Source organism: Lissotriton helveticus, chromosome 4_1 (genome assembly GCF_964261635.1).
Source record: "Lissotriton helveticus chromosome 4_1, aLisHel1.1, whole genome shotgun sequence".
NCBI lineage: Eukaryota > Metazoa > Chordata > Amphibia > Caudata > Salamandridae > Lissotriton > Lissotriton helveticus.
Genome location: NC_136063.1, coordinates 248,453,330 through 248,472,801, shown reverse-complemented (window position 1 = coordinate 248,472,801; position 19,472 = coordinate 248,453,330). Strand labels below are relative to the sequence as shown.

Here is a 19,472-nt window from a genome sequence, read left to right as displayed (position 1 = left end):
ACCCCATTAAGGTTAACTGTGTCTTGGGGGCGATTATCCTTCGGTCGGAAGCCAGTCACTGTCGGACACTATTAATATGCATTAGGCGTCTCACCCGGTAACCCCCTGGAACATTAAAATGTACATGGTAAGTAGTCAGTTTGAATTAAAGTCTGTTGGTACATCGCGCTTAGTGTGTGCAGCCGCACGTTACCAATGGAAGTGAATGGAAGGCGTGCTACAGGCTTCTACCCTTCCAGGCCTACAGCTTCCTTACAGACTAGGTACTGATGATGTAGAACCTGCGTATGTTGTCTTGGCTCTGGTCTATGCATGGGGTTTTTTGACGGGGCATACCGGAGATGAGATGTCGAGTTTTATTCTGGGGACCTGGGTTCGTGCCTCGGGGTAGATTCCCTTCACCACAGACTGAAGTTAGACTGCGTTGAGTCACTTGTCATGATTTTGCTGTTGTGCGTGACATTTCGGTATATGTAGGACTTTTCCTGCGAGCGAGGGCAAGCAATAAAGAGGAGGGTGTCCTGCAAATATGAAAAATTACACCCATTTGAGCAGCGGAATTTTGTAGATTAACGTGTGCAGGGTTATGTGTGCAAGGTTACTGGACTGGGCGGTTTTACAGCAGTTATTTTGCCAGCGTCCCTCCTGATATTGAAGTATCTGTCGCCTATCACATCCTCCACACTCCCGCCGAGATATACAGCAGCTGGTAGTATCAGCGCCAGGGGCTATACTGCTTCACCATTCCTGGGAGGCGGCACTTCGGTTTAGCTAAGGGGGAAGGCAGAATGCAGTAAGAAGTAGGAGGGGGGGTTATGGCTAGATTGAGCCTGGGAATCTCAATGCATGTTTTGTTAAGGAGGCGGTAATTTATTTAAAGGCGGTTACCATGTATTTCTGTCGGCGGAGCGCCAGGGAAACATTTTTATTTATTTATTTTTTTAAGTTTTATATAGCGCTAGTTTGACCCGTAGGTATCAGAGCGCTTTACATACTCCTGTAAAAAGAACAGGCAGAAATTGCATTACATAGTAGGCAGGCAGTAAGGAAGCAAGGAAGCAAACCAAGGAGCAAAAAAAAATACAGCATGGAAAATTAGGTGGTTAACACAGTCTGGTATCCTTTAATGTCAAGAGAGAGGAGTAAACTCAGAATTTGAAGACTAGGTTAGTTGACGTTGGTCAGGAAAGTATTTGTTAAGGAGATGGAGTTTCCTTAACAAGTTTCCATCCGAAGGTGGCAGAGATTGATGTCTCCTCGAACAGGGCCTGGTCTGGCCGCAGCAGGGTACATACGCAAGTCAAATATTTCAAACATATTTCAGCCCGGGAGCGACCAGAAAGTCCTCTGGGGATGAGATGTATTTTAGTCATGCTGGGGCAAGTGTATCGCCAAACGGAGGGTTCGCGCAGACAGCAGGGCCCTTCTACCCGAAACTTGGGGATGCCAGCATAAAGCTGAGTTCTCGGGCAGTCATGGCAGTGTAGGAGGGTGAATTATGGTTGGAGGAGCGTTGTCCTCTGCCGCATTTCACCCCTTGAGATTGCACGAACCAGTTGATGCATGTTTGGGTGAGTGAGTCTGGCATTATCTTCAGTTTACTTCGATTCCCAGTGAGCGACCAATGGCTTGGTGCATTTTGTAGGGGCTGAACGGAGTGGCCCTCACGTGGAGCAGCAGTCGGGGAAGTAGCGAGTCGATGACTATCTAGATCGCGGCCAGGTCGCAAAGAGGTTTGCTAAAACCTCAACTCTGCCCCTCCTAGGTGCATGAAGTTATCGTCAGACCAGTTATGTGACATCAATTGGTTTTGTACACGGCAGGGGGAGGGGCCCTAACAATTTTCCCAGGCTAGTGGTGTCTATGGGGCTACAAGGCAACGGGGGAGCTCTGAGCAGGAAACGGCTAGATGGCGGACAGCTCCTTCTTAGTTGGTGGTTTTGTGCTTGACATGCAGGCAGGAAGGACCCAAACAGATGCTGCGGTCTACCTCCAGAAGGTGTTCCTGCCACCGGGCGGAACTGCTCCGTGTCATGTTCAATAGTAGGAGAGTAAGTTGAACTTTCAGTTTCACATGGGTCAACAACATCTTATTGTGTAACAGTTACTTATGCCCAAACCCTGTCAACAGAGGGACCACGGATAGGGAACATATTAGTTGAACAGCGTATGTGTGCGCTTTGTCCTTGCTGTACATTCTCACCACAGAGGGCAAACACAGGCCGTAGGCCTTGAAGGAAGGATTATTTGGCTGTGTGGGATCTCTCAGCAGGGTAGTAGGTGAGGGATTTGATATTCCCATATGCCGAAGTGTGGTGCAAGCACAAGATTAACTAAGCCAAACCAAATTAAGGAACTTGAAGGGAGATAGGGATGCATGGGGACAATGGGTCCCCCTAGGGAAAGGGGTACGGCACAGAGTCGGGTCATTTACGTCTTAACATGGGAAGGCTGACCCCTCCCCCCCCCCTCTTTGCCCACAGGGGATCCGGATGGGAGGCCTGTAGCTCACAACACACTTTGCCCTTGCCACTGATAACTAAAAACAAAAATGTGTACACTCACGCTCCCACACGTGGACAGGTGGGACCGGTGCAAGATTCAGTGTGGAATAAGTACTGTTGGGACTGTGTTGTTTGTTCTCTCTAATTTCAATTGCATTTATGAAGGAATGAGGCTCCATCCACTGAGCGAAGGGTAGATGCAAAGATAATTGTAGCGCACTTAAAAATCCCAGGAAGGTACTACTTCCTTGTCTCAGTCTGATCATTTTAGGATGGTGGAATATTGATAGTCTTACTCGATAGCCACAGTTGTTGTTTAATTACCTTATGCAATTACCAAACAGCGACAAAGCTAATAGTCGTGGCTGGCCACAGCTCCGGGAAGACAGGATGAGTAACCATGTAACAAGAGAGTGAGCGGTGAGAGAGAGCTCCCCACGACATCCCAAGACCATTCCTTTAGGATCCCTCACTTAATTCATACTCTGTCAAAGTAGTGGACAAAGTTACATCAGAGATGCCAGGCAACAATGCCCTATGGAGCCTTTGTGGTCTTGGGCAAGTAACCAGAAGCATCAAAGCCAGTAGTACTAGCTCAAAGGTATAGGTATTTTGTGGATACAGCTGGACAATGGCCACCAGCTCAACTGTGCATCATTCTCCATCAGGAGAGCAGGCATTCTTTGAAGCCCTCATCCAGTGAAGGCATATATTTAATTTTATGACACTTCTTGATCTGATAAAGTAGCACGGATAGGGGGCAGAGTAGTCTGACAGCGGTGTGGCTTGACATACAAATCATAGCAGGGCACACAGTTGAAGATGCAAGATAGACGTACAGCACACAATCCAGAGGGACACCATTAATTTGTTCGACACAATTCAACAATAGAATTGCCTGGGCAAATGTTGGGTCGATGCAGCAGAGTAGATGCCTCTATTCTAGGGCAGGCTACCAGTTGCTCATGTGAGACATAAACACCCGCCCTATAGCCAGTGAGTGAGGCATTTGCGGAAGTTGCCATCCAACTAGTGGGTTGCAGTGCAATAAGCTGTGGAGAACATGGGATCCGAGCATTATTTGGCTACATTAATTGAAGAATGATTGTTTTGGCGTGCACACTGCTCAAGAAAAGGCAGGTATTCGTACATGTCGTTCCCCCTCTTATACGTCAGGTACACAAGGATACCCATGCTTAATGTCTCATATCCCATGGCAGGATACTCACCAAGGGGGGGACAGGCCATTGACATGCCATGCCAAGACAGTAATAGCCACTCACACTACCTGGAGCCTCTAGGGAGGATATATGTTGGAAACAAAGACTGGGGTGCGCTGGGCCCAAAAACCCCTCACCAAAGTTGCGGGGGGCATCATGCTGTCAGGTGTCAGTGAGGGATGGGCAAGGGCATCGAAGGGCTATAGTTCATGACAGGGCATTTGGAGGGATGTAGATGGGTCCAGGTGGATCCACCAAAGGGACTGCAGCGAAACATTTGACACAGAATCTTGTAGTCCGACACCAGTACTGGTGTAAGTATCAAGGGCCATGGGTGGATAGCAACGACTGGGTATCTGTAACCAGTTGAAGGTTCAGCAAGCAGGATGGGCTGAGTAAGTTGTCAGTCCACGAAAGAGTGCAGTGTCTAATAACGGGCACCATTCACATATTCGCTCAAACCTGATTTGACACCATTACTATGTTTGCCAGGGAGCAATCTAAAAGAACGGTAAAATTGTGTAGTCAATGGGGTGAAGTAATGCGCCCCAGAAGAAGAGCATGAAGAACACAATGTGCAAATTAGCAACCAATTGGGGACAGGTGAACTTTTGTGGTCTGAAATTACCCACCAGCTCCCGTGGCATGGAGCTCGGTGGGGGGAGGCGATGGAGCCTGCGCGCAGGAGGGTCATCTGCGCTATGCGTAAATTCACTGAGCAGAGGGGATTCAGCTTTATTAGTCATGGGTACTACACGCCAAATTCACAGGGTGTTTTCGAGGACGATGGGGTACATCTGTCAGTATAAGCATGGACCTGTTCTTGCTGGATAGGGGAGAGGCCCTAGAAATAGCAGGATGTAAGTAGGAATGCCGGCCTTGGTGGAGGGCCCTGGCTGCGACGGTCGCCACACCCAGGGCTGTGGCGGAGTTACAGGGCGATCCAGAGGTGGAAAGGTACTCAGGGGTACCCTCTTCAGGAGCACAAAAGGTACTGGGGCCTAATATCCCCAGGAAGTCTGTGCGGTGGACCCTGGGGTGCGACGACGCTCCGTCTGTCCTACGGGCGGTTGGAAACCTGTACAACCGGGGGTCGCTTGAACACTCCGCCCCTCGTAGGGGGGGGCGTGAGTAAGAGGGTGGACCGATGGTTCACCGGAAATGGGAGTGGCTATCCCCTCACCACAACCGCTAAGGACCGATTGGCTAAGGCCACGATGCAAGTTGGCCCATCAGGTGGTAGGCCGCGAGGGGCGGCTTGCCTTTGGATCCGCCTGTAAGATAACTCAACATGTTGGCATATTTGTATGCTAATAAACCTGCAGCAATTTTCTCCAACAAAAAGTTGTCTTGTCTGCTTATTTATCCTACATGTATGTTGCTACTGGAGGGCTGGTGAGTGTGGCCGATATTGGCACTATGCACAGGGACCTGTAAGCCTGGCACAGGCGTCCTCTGTGCAGTGCAAGGCAGGTGCCTCTGAAGTAACCCGACCCCTCAATGTCCGAGCTGCGGGCTTCTGTGCGCACTGGGGCGGGGGAGGCAGGGGGCCAGGAGTTGGTCTGAGAACCCCCCGGCTCTGTCTGGGAACAAGGCCCCCGTTACAGTCCTGACAATAGCGAGATTGTTGGACACACACAAAAACGATGCCCGGGAGGCTGCCTGTTCGGAGCGCCTCTGGGGGGTCACTCGACGCGGACCCGGGCTGTCTGCGCGTGCACGGAAAGGGGCCACGCGAGCCCCCCTGCACCGCTCCTCCGTGGGAAGGGGGGCTGTGGAAATGGGAAATTAATAACCGGGGAGGGAGAGCAGGCAGGAACTCACGGTGTTCCTCCACGGCACCAGAGCCCCGGGGCAGCTTGGAGTTGGCATTTTATGAACGTTCACAGGTAGGTGTCAAATGCAATAGAAGTGCGCTGAGCCGTGAAGGGCAAATCGGGTCCCGGAGCGCTGTGTCAAAAGTGTTTGAAACGTAAGTTAGGAAATGTTTGAGACGACTCACCCTGACCTGCCAGCTACTTCGCACCCCTCCCCTCTTGACCAACTACCTCATCACATCGCTCGCCACCCCCGACCGACGGGAAATATTTCACAAGAAAAAGTGAATAAAGCTGTGCGTCATCCCGGGAGCACGGTGAGGAAACCCATATGTTACATTCGTCATCAGATTAAACCTCAAGGGCGAGGACAGCACCGGTATGCATAAACAGAGAAGCAGCAGGCTCACACCCTGCCTTGTATCTGTTAATTACACGTTGCCTGTCTGACTCTGTCGCAACTGTCTCTATCACAACCAACGCTCAACAAATGGCGCTCAGCGAGCGCCCTGAGGCCGAAACTGCCTTAATTCAACATATCGGATCTACAGAAATCACCGTATGGAGATGTGAAGAGGAGGCTTTTTACATTGCTGCCAGCAGAATGTACTTCGAGATGTAAACCGTGCTTAGTTGTATTTCATTTTAAGGATAATTACTTAAACTACCTGTTTACGCATTTTAAAGTATACTTATTAACACACTCATCCACACACACTACTATGAAACGAATGCATTTTAATTTTTGAGCCTGACGCTCAATGCGTGAATCTTGACAGGAGGGGCACGCCTTGACTTATCTGCTAACTAGTTCAAATTGATTATCCTGCGGGCAAGTGTGACCTATAAGATAACTGCTGAATATTGAATTGTAGAATAAAAATAAAAATGTACGTGATTAAATAAAAAGACCAACTGCATCCAACAAATACAATTGTCAAGTTTCAAACATGCAACTGCAAACAAACTAAATTCCCTGTTTGGCAGTTAATGAAATTATATGTCTCAAATGAGATCAGCAGAAACGATCTATGACTGGCCAACTGGAATTTCCACTAGTGCCCCAAGTTCAGTGCCAGCGGAAGTCATTTTATTTATTTTATTTTATTTTATTTATTTATTTAAGCTTGTATCGCGCACAGCTACCCACAATGGGTTTCCCGGCGCCAGGGAAAGACTGTAGAAGAAAGAGGAAGTGTCACCTTGACTTGAGGCCTCAGCCAACTATTGGTCACGCTTAGTAAAAAGCAGGGTCTTCAGAGCCTTACGGAAGCGGAGTAAGTTGGTCTCAGATTGTAATGCCAATGGGAGGGAGTTCCAGTATTTAGGACCCAGAGTCGAAAAGGAGCGGCCTCCCATTTTGTCAGCTTCCATCTTGGTACTGTGAAATTACCAGTGTCCGATGACCTTAGTGAGCGCAGGGGTCTGTAGGGTTTTACCAGCCCCTGAACATATGCTGGGGCGCTGCCCTGCTTAGCCTTGAACATGTAGCAGAGTGCCTTGAATTTAACGCGTTCAGGGATGCTCAACCAGTGGAGGTCACGCAAGGCAGTAGTGGCTGAGGTGCGTCTGGGGACGTTCTTTAGCAGGCGCGCAGCCGCATTTTGCACCACCTGCAGCACATGTATAGTGGCTTTATCTGCTCCCAAATAGAGAATGTTGCCATAGTCCAGGCGTGATGTTACAAGTGCCTGGACTACGGTTCTGCGAGTGGAGAGAGGGAGCATCCACAGAATCTTGTGAAGCCACCGCAGAGTTGAAAAGCAAATGGCTGAAACCTTAGTAGCCTGTTGTCTCATAGTTAGCCTGTCGTCAATAATGACACCCAGGTTACGAACTGCGGTCGATGGTGTAGGCGCATTTCCCAGTTCGAAGGGCCAATGGCGGGGACCCCATAGATGCTTGTTCTGTCCCAGAATGACCACCTCGGTCTTCTCCCCATTCAGCTTGAGACAGTTTCTCCGCATCCAGTCGGCCACAAGAGTGAGGCCCGACTTGAGTGCGGAGATGTTGTTTATGTCTCTCCCTGATAAGGAGAAGACGATCTGGGTGTCGTCTGCATAGGAAAACAGGGTTAACCCTGCTTGTTCGACTATGGTTGCCAAGGGTTTAACATAAATGTTAAATAATAAAGGGCTAAGAATTGAGCCCCGGGGGATGCCGCGGGTGGATGGGCAGATGGCGGAGGCTGCTTTGGAAGAAAACACTTGGAAGCTTCGGTCGTTGAGGAAGGACACCTGCCAGGCCAAGACCTGGCCTGCCACCCCTAGAGATTTCAGAGAGTCGATGAGGATGGAGTGTGACACGGTGTCGAAGGCTGCGCTCAAATCCAGCAGGATGAGCGCCATGGTGTTTCCCTGATCGACACCGTGCCTAAGACTCTCTGTTACCCCCAGGAGGGCTGTCTCAGTTGAGTGCCTAGGCCGAAAGCCCGACTGAGAAGGATGGAGGAAACCAGTGTTTTCAACCAGTTTAGAGAGCTGAGAATTTATATGTCTCTCCAGTATCTTTGAGAAGATTGGCAATAAAGATATAGGGCGAAAGTTAGCAGGATTTGAAGGATCTGTGCCCAGTTTTTTCAATAATGGAACAACCATGGCATGTTTCCAAGGTTGTGGGACATGGGCCTCGCTCAGAGAAGCGTTGAGTAATTTAATGATGGTGGGATGAGTGAGGGGATCTAATTGTTTTAGTATTTTGGCCGGGAGAACGTCCTGTGGGGAGCCCGATCGCACACTATTTAAACAGGAGAGGAAGGAAATGGCATCTAAGGGCTGCCAAGTAGTGATTACTGCATCAGTGTCGGTGTTTTCCAATTCCTGGACTAAATCAGGGGCAGTGTACATAGTACCTGGAAGTGTAGTGAAATTGTCATAGATAAGATCAACTTTATTTATAAAGTAATCCGCTAAGGACTGACACTGGGTGGCATCAAGTGCCGGAGGAGGAGGGGTAGAGTTAGCACCAGTCAATTTTTTGACAACAGAGAATAGCACCTTTGGACAGTTTTGTGCATCAGTCACAGTGTACTCTGCTTTAGCAGTTTTACAACTGTTATGGTACTTTTTCAAGGCTTCTTTATATATGGCTTTACGTGAAGGAGAATAGCCTTGTCTCCATTTACGTTCCAAGGACTTACAATGTGAGCGGAGACTTTTAAGTTGTTCCGAGTACCATGGAGCAGGGGGATGGTGTGAGAATGCGGGCTTAGATGTCATTGGAAGCGCTGTATTGACTGCAGTGGTTAGCCAGAGTTCGATGGCGCAATTAAGTGCAGCAATTGGTAGTTCAACACACGGAAGTGTTTTAATCAGAAGTTTATTGAGTTCTGGTATGTTGATCTTCCCCCAATTCCGAACTGGCCTCGTAGTTTCCACCTCAGGTCTAATTGCTATATCAGCCATGTCAAAGGAGAAGGGGACAGCTAAGTGGTCGGACCAGGTGATTTGTAGGGCTTCACAAGAACAATCTAGAGACAGGTTTGATAAGATCGGGTCCAGTAAGTGACCAGCACAGTGAGTGGGACCTGTGTTTAGAAGTTGAAGGTTAAAAGCTTCCAAAATGGAGAGAAGCTGATTCCTGTTAGGGCAATCATGGTCATCTAAATGTATATTTAGGTCCCCTAAGATCGTGAAATTCGGCGCTTTAAGCATTACTGGAGCTAGGAAATCCGGTAATGATGTTATCCAAGGGCTCGCTGTCCCAGGGGGACGATATACCAATAGCCCTGACAGCGTGAATTGGGGGGTAATGGACAATTTAAAAAGGGCTGATTCACAATCTTTTTGAGTGGTGTCTACCAATTTACAAGTATATGCATTCTTGTAAATAATTGCAATTCCTCCACCCCTGCCAGAAACTCTATCTTGACGAAGAATGGCATAATTAGAGGGAATGGCGTCTGCAATATCCGGGCCTGAGCAGTCTCTGAGCCACGTTTCGGTCAGGAATATGGCATCAGGTTGATTTTGAACGAGAAAATCGTGGATATTGTATCTGTGTTGTGGTAAGGATCTGCAATTTATGCTCCAAAATCTTAAAAGGGGGCGAGTGGAAGCTGTCCTGGAGCATACCTGTCTCTTTCGTCTACCTTGATGTTGGAGGGATCTACATGTGGTAGGGGTTTTTAGTGAGAAGCTACAGCAAGGACAGCTGAACTTATAAGGCGGGAAAGGGTAGGTGGAGCAATTATTATTGGGAACACCACGTAGTGCAAGTAACTCTTCGGAGGAATATGTAAGAGTCATGGTGGATGTAGTGGCTTTACTCACCAAATGAGGGGTATGCCAGAGCCCAAAGCCCGGCCTAGCGCGGACGAGCGCAGACGGGCAGGACTCTGGCTGGACTCCGGCGCGACTATGGCGCGCCCGCTGTACGCGTCCGCTGCGCGAGGCAGTGGCCGTCTGTATTTATACTCTCCCTATCCAAGATGGCCACCGCCGTTTGTTCGAGCGTGGCCCTGCTGAGTCAGCCCTGAATTGGCTGTTCACCCAGGGGAGGAGGCAGCTGAGCGCATGTCCATTCCATGGACAGAACTAAGTAGCAGGGAATGCACAGCGAGGGTCAGTGAGTGATGTCCCACCAAGGAAGATGGCAGATTGTGCTCAGCTGGGAGGGGGCGCCTCACCCAGACACCACGGGCGAAACTCACAGCGGGTGGCGGGATCCGGAGAGGCAAGGGTGTGAGCCTACAAGCATGTATCTTGAAACTGGGGGTGCGGGCCGCCTCAGGGGGCCTCAAGTGAGCCTCGGGGAGGGGAGAGACAGTCCAAAAGAGCATTAGGCTGATAAGAGGGCTTTGATGACCACCACTGACAGGAGTTCACCCGCCTTTCCTCAGCAGAGGGGATTCCGCTGTTCCGTCTACGGCATCTGCACCAAGTTTCACTTCCCTCATAAACACCGCTCTTAAAATGCCCAAGCCATACATACCCACTCGGAGTGGCGCTGTTATGTGCCCACGATTCTTTGCTCGTGTGGAGCAGACTCTCGCGTTCATTATTCCTGCGGTTTAACGAGGGCTGCTGGCATCGAGGCGCTATCGCTGCCCGCATTCACCACGTTAATTGAACTCTTCAGAGTGTAATGCTTAGAGAGTCACAGACAGGCGCGTGGTCTCTGTGCAATAAGGAGATTGGGGTGCCAGCCGGACCCTATAAATGAGGTTCATGTGAAGGGTTCGCTGCAGGATGAAGGCAGTGACAGGGACGTCCCTCAAAACGCGCGCATCAGCCTCCCTCCCTCCTAATTGCTTTTTTTTTAACGGCCGCACAGCACATCAAAGGGCTTCGCCCAGCGTGCGCTGTGCGGCTTCTCCTCCCCTAATTATTCATGGCTGGCCGGCCACGGCTTCTCCTCCCCTAATTATTCATGGCTGGCCGGTGGCCGGCCGTACTTTCAGTTTCCCGGCCGCTCTTGTTACATGAGGAAACATTCCCTATGCAATCAATGTCTCTTATGAACATTAGCTGTATCTACAAAATTAAACAAGTTTCACGCATCTGAGATGGAGCATGTAAGTAAGTGTTCACCTCCAATGCTTACGTATATGTTAGTTCTATTAAACAAGTCATTAAACAACCCCTTGCAGGTCGCTCTCCTTCCCCCTGCTATCTCAGACTCTCCTGATTTCATTCTGCCCTCTCCTCACAGCTCGCTCTCCTTCCCCTCCTATCTTAGTCTCCCCTGGTCCTGGGGCAGCCCCTCTCCCCTGCCTTTGGAATTTCATTCTTGTTTACTTTTGACGCCGTCTCCTTGCACCAGATCACTCCGTGACATCCCAATTGTTCGCACTATATTGCTACGGTAATTTCAGTCTACATTGCTTTTCTCACTATCTGCTGACTTCACTATTGCTCTCATGTTTATACAGTCGGATTCCATCTTAGTTTACAATTAAAGAACGAAGCTTGCTCCACCCACTGGGACTTTCAAACCACAGCCTTCACAACGCACGTCATGAGGTATAATGTGTTAAAGCGTACACAGCTAGTCTCCAAAGACGTTGTTTGCTCCTAATAACTTAAGTCAGCTTTACTTGAGCGCTGACACTTGCCTTTACAATACTGGTTCCTCAGCCGCCTCATCTGTTCCATTAATCCCTCTCCTGTTCCCTTCTACGCTCCCACCATCTTTCCCACCGCAGTTAATTCCTTCCCTGTCCTCAGTCCCTGACTATCCTATGTCCTCCTCCTTTATTTCCTCTAGTGGTCATTCCTTTTGTTCTCTCGTTCCTCTGTTCCGCCGCTGTTCTCTCTTTCCATTCTGTTCCCTCCTTGCCTGTCCTGTTCTATCTTGCATCTTTCGTCCATTGCTCTATCTTCTGTTTCTCTCTAGTCTCTCTTGATTCCTCATGCCTTCTGTCCTCCCTCCTTGGCTTTAACATTCCCTCATTTGCTCTCTCCTGTGCCCCCCATTCCCTTTATGCATGTCCTGGTCTCTCTTTTCGTCTCACATTCTCCCGTTTTCACTCTCTCATACCCCTTTCCCATCAACAGTTTCTTCCTTCTCCTTCGTCTCCCTCTTCTTTCTCCTGTTCCCTGTCATGTTCCCTCCTTCAACACCTGCTGCCTCTCGGTGCTTCGAAGTGTCATTTTGTCGGTATAAGCGCTATTCCTCCCATGAGGGGAGAGGATCTGGCGTAACGACCAGAGCTGCCGACTTTTTAGTTGGAGCAGCAGGTTCGAGTCTCGGCGGCTGCTCAACATACTGTGATTCTGGGCAAATCACTTCATGTCCCCGCGCCTACCAACAATGAATATGCCCTTGTAATATAATTAGTGCTAATGTAAAGCTCTTCAATACATTAGGGTCGAGTTTGCGCTATCTAAAACTACAGAAAACAAGCATTGGCATAGCCAATAGGTCTCACCTTTAGGACCTTATAAGTGTTTAGCCATGCAACAGTTAATGTTGTTGCACCAAGGATATTGTGCTGCATAAATACTTATAAGGTCCCAAAGGCGAGACCTATTGGCTATGCCAATGCTTGTTTTTACCTCCAGTCCAGAGGGTGCATATTTCAATTGGCAACAGCCCGCTATGTACCTCAGGCACCAGAAAGAAAGTTCTAAAGAGCGTCATTTCGGATCGAAGGTGGCGCCGACCCAACCTTCTCTCTCGCAGTACGGTTGAGAGGATGCTTTCCCATGAGTAACACAGAAGAAAACATCAGTGGAAAAAATCGGAAAGTTCCATCAACCCCGCAAAAAGGACACCCGCCCCTCGTACACAGATATATAGGTCCGAGAGGTGCAGCACAAGCGCGACTTAAAAGACTGGGTACGTGGTATCACACGGAAGCGAAAGGGATAGTTATGACCCACTAAACATAAACTCCACTCCAGATAGGTGCAGTTATGAGGTAGTCCACAGACGCCATTCGCCTCAGTGGGAGAGGCTCTTCTGAAGCACTCACGCACGCTTGTCCTACCAAAGGACAAAACGTATGGGGTACTCTGAAGTAGCTTCCCCATGGACAGTCCATTATGAGGTATTCAACAGAAGCCCCAGTTCTCACTTTACAGGGCCAGTTGTGCGGCACTCCACTGACACACCCTGCCCATTGAAGGGTAGTTATGAGATTTCCACAGAACCCTCAGCATTCACATCTACACGAACAGTTATGCGGCACTCCACAGACCCACCCTGCCTGTTGAGGGGGTAGTTAAGAGGTTTCCACAGAACCCTCAGCATTCAGATCTACACGAACAGTTATGCGACACTCCACCGACCCACCCTGCCCAATGAGGGGTAGTTATGAGATTTCCACAGAACCCTCAGCATTCACATCTACGCAAACAGTTATGCGGCACTCCACAGACCCACCCTGCCCAATGAGGGGTAGTTATGAGATTTCCACAGAACCCTCAGCATTCACATCTACACGAACAGTGATGCGGCACTCCACCAACACACCCTGCCCAATGAGGGGTAGTTATGAGATTTCCACAGACCCCTCAGCATTCACATCTACACGAACAGTTATGCGGCACTCCACCGATACACCTTGCCCAATGTGGGGTAGTTATGAGATTTCCACAGAACCCTCAGCATTCACATCTACACGAACAGTTATGCGGCACTCCACCGACCCACCCTTCCCAATGAGGGGTAGTTATGAGATTTCCACAGAACCCTCAGCATTCAGATCTACACGAACAGTTATGCGACACTCCACCAACCCACCCTGCCCAATGAGGGGTAGTTATGAGATTTCCACAGAACCCTCAGCATTCACATCTACACGAACAGTTATGCGACACTCCACCGACCCACCCTGCCCAATGAGGGGTAGTTATGAGATTTCCACAGAACCCTCAGCATTCAGATCTACACGAACAGTTATGCGACACTCCACCGACACACCCTGCCCAATGAGGGGTAGTTATGAGATTTCCACAGAACCCTCAGCATTCACATCTACACGAACAGTTATGCGGCACTCCACCGACCGGCTGGAATACCAGAAACCGGTCCTCGGAAGCTTGTTTCCGGTCCAGGGAAGACATGGCTTGGCAGTTCGGGCTGGACTGTTCCCATGAGGCACAGGGTCAGACTGATTTGCATATAGCCATGTCTGAACTGGGGTGGCAGAGTGGGCCAAAGAACGGTGATGGATTAAACCCAGATCTTTTGACTGGGTGTGAGTGTTTGATTGATTCAGATGCTCCGCCCATCACCACCCCCTTTTGTACCGCTTTTGGCCGCCATAAGTGTGGCAGGGTATGCTCAAACGTGAGTCCCTTGCTCACTTTGCCACAGGATTCAAGCAAGCCGGGCTGAAGACGGCTGGAATGCCAGAAACCGGTCCTCGGAAGCTTGTTTCCGGTCCAGGGAAGACATGGCTTGGCAGTTCAGGCTGAACTGTTCCCATGAGGCACAGGGTCAGACTGATTTGCATATAGCCATGTCTGAACTGGGGTGGCAGTGTGGGCTAAAGAACGGTGATGGATTAAACCCAGATCTTTTGACTGGGTGTGAGTGTTTGATTGATTCAGATGCTCCGTCCATCACCACCCCCTTTTGTACCGCTTTCCACAGAACCCTCAGCATTCAGATCTACACGAACAGTTATGCGACACTCCACCGACCCACCCTGCCCAATGAGGGGTAGTTATGAGATTTCCACAGAACCCTCAGCATTCACATCTACACGAACAGTAATGCGGCACTCCACAGACCCACCCTGCCTGTCGAGGGGGTAGTTAAGAGGTTTCCACAGAACCCTCAGCATTCAGATCTACACGAACAGTTATGCGACACTCCACCGACCCACCCTGCCCAATGAGGGGTAGTTATGAGATTTCCACAGAACCCTCAGCATTCACATCTACACGAACAGTTATGCGGCACTCCACCGACACACCCTGCCCAATGAGGGGTAGTTATGAGATTTCCACAGGACCCTCAGCATTCACATCTACACGAACAGTTATGCGGCACTCCACCGACCCACCCTGCCCAATGAGGGGTAGTTATGAGATTTCCACAGAACCCTCAGCATTCACATCTACACAAACAGTTATGCGGCACTCCATCGACCCACCCTGCCCATTGAGGGGGGAGTTAAGAGGTTTCCACAGAACCCTCAGCATTCAGATCTAAACAAACAGTTATGCGACACTCCACTGACCCACCTGGCCCAATGAGGGGTAGTTATGAGATTTCCACAGAACCCTCAGCATTCACATCTACACAAACAGTTATGCGGCACTCCACCGACCCACCCTGCCCTTGGAGGGGGTAGTTAAGAAGAACCCTCAGCATTCAGATCTACATGAACAGTTATGCGGCACTCCACCGACCCACCCTGCCCGTTGAGGGGTTAGTTAAGAGGTTTCCACAGAACCCTCAGCATTCAGATCTACACAAACAGTTATGCGGCACTCCACCGACTCACCCTGCCCGTTGGGAGGGTAGTTATGAGGTTTCCACAGGACCCCCTACCTTCACATCCACCCGAACAGTTATGCAGCACTCCACCGACCCACCCTGCCCGTTGAGGGGGTAGTTAAGAGGTTTCCACAGGACCCCCTACCTTCACATCCACCCGAACAGTTATGCAGCACTCCACCAACCCACCCTGCCCGTTGAGGGGGTAGTTAAGAGGTTTCCACAGAACCCTCAGCATTCAGATCTACACGATCAGTTATGCGTCACTCCACCGACTCACCCTGGCCGTTGAGTGGGTAGTTAAGAGGTTTCCACAGAACCCTCAGCATTCAGATCTACCCGAACAGTTATGTGGCACTCCACTGACCCACCCTGCCCATTGAGGGGGTAGTTATGAGGTTTCCACAGAACCCTCAACATTCACATGTACACGAACAGTTATGCAGCACTCCACCGACCCAACCAGCCCAGTGAGGGGTAGTTATGAGGTTTCCACAGGACCTCCAGTCTTCGTATCCACAGGGGTAGTTATGAGGCACCTTCCAGACCCCAGGCACACACAGGCGTAGTTAGAGATGTCCCACAGAAGCCCCAGCCCACCGAGGGGTGTTTACGAGGTACCCCGGTGACCTCCGAGCCATGAGCTGACATGTTCCTCTGCTCCTCTCCCGCGAGGTGTCCGGGCTGCTCTGGTGCCTCTCCTCCAGTCCAATATCCGCATCCCCAGCTGCCAGCAGCACCGGCACAGGCGGAATGAGCCCGCTAACGGGACGAGGAGCCTTTCTACCCTGACTCGCTCAGGCGCAGCAGCGGGCGGGGGGTCCTCCCGGCAGACCCTCCATCCCTCCCGGAGCAGGGAAAGCCCTCGCAGCTCCGTGCTGGGGAGATCAGCGGCGGGGAGAGTTGGGCTCGCCCCCCTCCTCCTCCTGCCTTAATCGGATTCTCCAGCCGATGCTTTGCCGAGTGTGTGGTGTGGGGTCCGGCCGGGCCACGTGGATGGCAGCCGAGCTAAACATAGGCTGAGCAGCTCCGCCCCAGACAGACAGACACTTAGGAAAAGAGAGACTCAGCTTGGGGCCGGGCTGTGAGGGCCGGCTCTGCCCTCGCCAACCTGGTGCCAGGACTCACACCGAGGACACTCCTTCCGTCTAACATCTCATGCCCTCACCACGAGGAAGGAGGCGCATTCTGCCAGGCTGTGCGGGCGGCAGATTACAGGGGGAGCAGAGGATGTCGCAGCGGCACGCAGGGATGATGATACCAAGTCCCCTGGCGGGATGTGCTGGGTAGGGGAAATCGGCAGTCGGTCTCAGGGAGTCAGACACTGACAGCAGCTCAGAGGAATCACCCTTCCATTGTTGCTGATGCCTCCAAGCTGTGGTTAACTTGTTAAAGAATAAGTGTTGGAGGCAAAAGTTGAGCTCAGAAGTCGGAGGGGGCGAGTAACAAGGCTGCAGGCTTCACAGTCTTTATTCTACCTCGTGCCTCCATTACCCCTGTTGGACCTGCGATGGGCAAGCCCAGCACAAAGGGGGTAGCTCGGCTCAAGTGACAAGGCAAGTGAAGGCTGTAGTGTTAAGCCGGCTCTGACCCAATAATAACTCCTTGTACATCCACACCAAAAAGAAGGACACCACACCACTGCTGTAGAAAAATACGATTCCTTTATGTAAAAGTTCCTTGTTGTAAATAGGGTTGTCTGGGAAAGCACATATACATTTCTTTTGGTCATACAGTTCTGGTAATAAATAGTATTAATAAATAGAATAACTTCAGGAATGAGTATCCCAATAAATATCAGAATAAATATCAGAATAAATATCAGAATAAATATCAGAATAAATATCAGAATAAATATTGGTTCATTTAAATAAACAACCACATGTTTCTTCTGGTATCGCTGCCACCAATTAAATACTTTTGAATCATTACATCTGCAATACGTTTCAAATGGGAAAGATAACTCTTACAGTTTATGCTGTTTTCAATGACCAGGTATACGGCTTCTCTGAGCACAAAATAAGGTTTGGGACTCTTTAATAATCACTCAAGGCGTATGCGCGTATATCTAGAAGGCAAGGAAACACAGTAAATACATCATTTGCACTCGGCGGTCACCGGGATAGGATTTTTGCTTTGCCGGTGAGGTCTATGCGCGCCTACGGGCTTTAGCACCACTTGAGCACAGGCGGCACCAGTTCAAAGTCATTAGACTGACGAACGGGCTGCCGGAGAGGTCACACAACCTTCGCGCACAGTCAAATAAATGGCGGTTCACAGTTCCTTCACAACGCTGCATTCACTATGAGGAAACGGGCCCACCTCACATCGGCTGCAGTCAAGATACGATTCAGTCGGGCACAGCACTCCTCTCGTTAGCGACGGGGCTCTCAGGGGCTCCACGGGCCTCCCTCCGACTTCCGCATACAGGGGGGTTCCCGCCCACAGCTACAGCTCCCGGGTCACTGGGGAGTGGTAGAGACGCTAGTCCCGCCCAACGAAGGCCGGCCTTTCCCCGCCACGGCGCACCACCTCACCTTCAATTTCCGCAGGAAGCGCTCTACGCTGGTGGGGCTCGGAGACGTCCGAGCTCCCCTCTAGAGGCACCTGTCGCGAAGGGGGGCACAGCTGACGATCGCGGTCGCGGCGAACTTGCTCTCGCCTCGCGACTGGATAAATCGATCACAGTTCACCACCGGGGGGGCGGGGAGGCACACGAATCTGGCCACAGTCTTTGGGGGCAATGAGGTACTCGCTGGGCAGGCGCTGTAGGCGCTAGATCACTTCTCACGTAGCTGACTGGAACGCCAGTCAGACACAACGCCAGCAACCCTTTGCTGCTCTACTGCCTGCGCTACCAGCCACCTCAGGGGTCAACAGGGCAGGTGTCAATCTGGTGGCAAATCTGGAATCTCTTAATCTCCATCTCATCTCAAATCCAATCTAATCTCATCTCCTCTTCTAAAATGGCCGCCAGGGACTGGGCCTTATATAGCCAGTGCCCTGGGGTACTGGCACGAGCCAGAAGGTTCTAGAACCTTCTCTGGCTGTGACAATGACAAGGCACTCTTGAGGGGTATTTAGGACACTCACAGCCACCGTACTGGGGTTCTAGAGCAGCCATTTTGTGTACCTGAGGAAAATAAAGGAATTCCTGTCAGAAATGCGCGCCAACCAAAGGGCGCCAAATCCTCAAAAGGCCAGGGTTCATGAAGGCTCCAATGGGAGTCACTTCACATGAGGAAAAAGGGTGTCCACCATTTTAGGTTCATTTATACAGGTTGACAACCCCAGTTTGTAATGCCACAGGTTTGGGCCAGGTACCTTGTAAATAGGTGCCACAAACCTTGTGAGCAACTGGGCGTCAAGGAACATCTAACCCCATGAGACAACACATAAAAAGTCCTGGTAGACAAATAAAAAGCGACAAATTTTGGGAGGTACAGGGGAACAAAAGAAATCATAGTGGTGAGGGGACTCTCAGAAGCAGACGGGTCTAACAACCCCCACCACACACTCTCCCTTACAATTTATCTCACCTTTTCTCCCCTTTTCAGGTTCTTCTCATCTCTACTTTCTTTGCCGCTGTGTTTCAGTCTTTCTCTTCCCCCTTTTGCACTTCTCTCCTCTTACCCTCGGTCAAAGTCTGACGAGGAAACCTGCTGGTTCACAAAGTGAGCGCCCCACCCTCTCGGCTCTAATTAAGCACTGTCCGAGGCATGAGATCGCACGCGCTACTACAGCAGGGGCATACGTCACTGACAGCAAGCATGCACGAGCTAATCTGCCTTTACAGCCCGGGGGCATAGCCACTGACAGTACGCCAGAGGTACTCCTCATTTCAACCGACACCACTACGCACTGACAGTTTAACGCTTAATTACAGGCGGGAATCATACACAGTCCGATGCAGCACACAATCTTAGCTTACCTAAACAGATGCACTTATTAATAGGTAACAGTAAACCAGGGGCGCAAGTAGGTCTTAATTTCGGGGGGGGGGAAGGGGAGTAGGGTGACCAACCGTCCGTAAATTT

General features: G+C 50.4%; 1 protein-coding gene across 1 annotated transcript in view; it reads right to left on the bottom strand.

Annotated features, from left to right (window-relative positions):
• The window catches only part of LOC144828503 (CMP-N-acetylneuraminate-beta-galactosamide-alpha-2,3-sialyltransferase 1-like), a 593,148-nt gene extending 574,078 nt beyond the window's left edge, over positions 1 to 19,070 (bottom strand). Inside the window, exon 1 of the mRNA XM_078686728.1 lies at positions 18,975 to 19,070. The gene's annotated coding sequence lies outside the window, so the exon portion shown is untranslated. The remainder of the gene's footprint in view (positions 1 to 18,974) is intronic.
• Between the last annotated feature and the right edge of the window lie 402 nt (positions 19,071 to 19,472).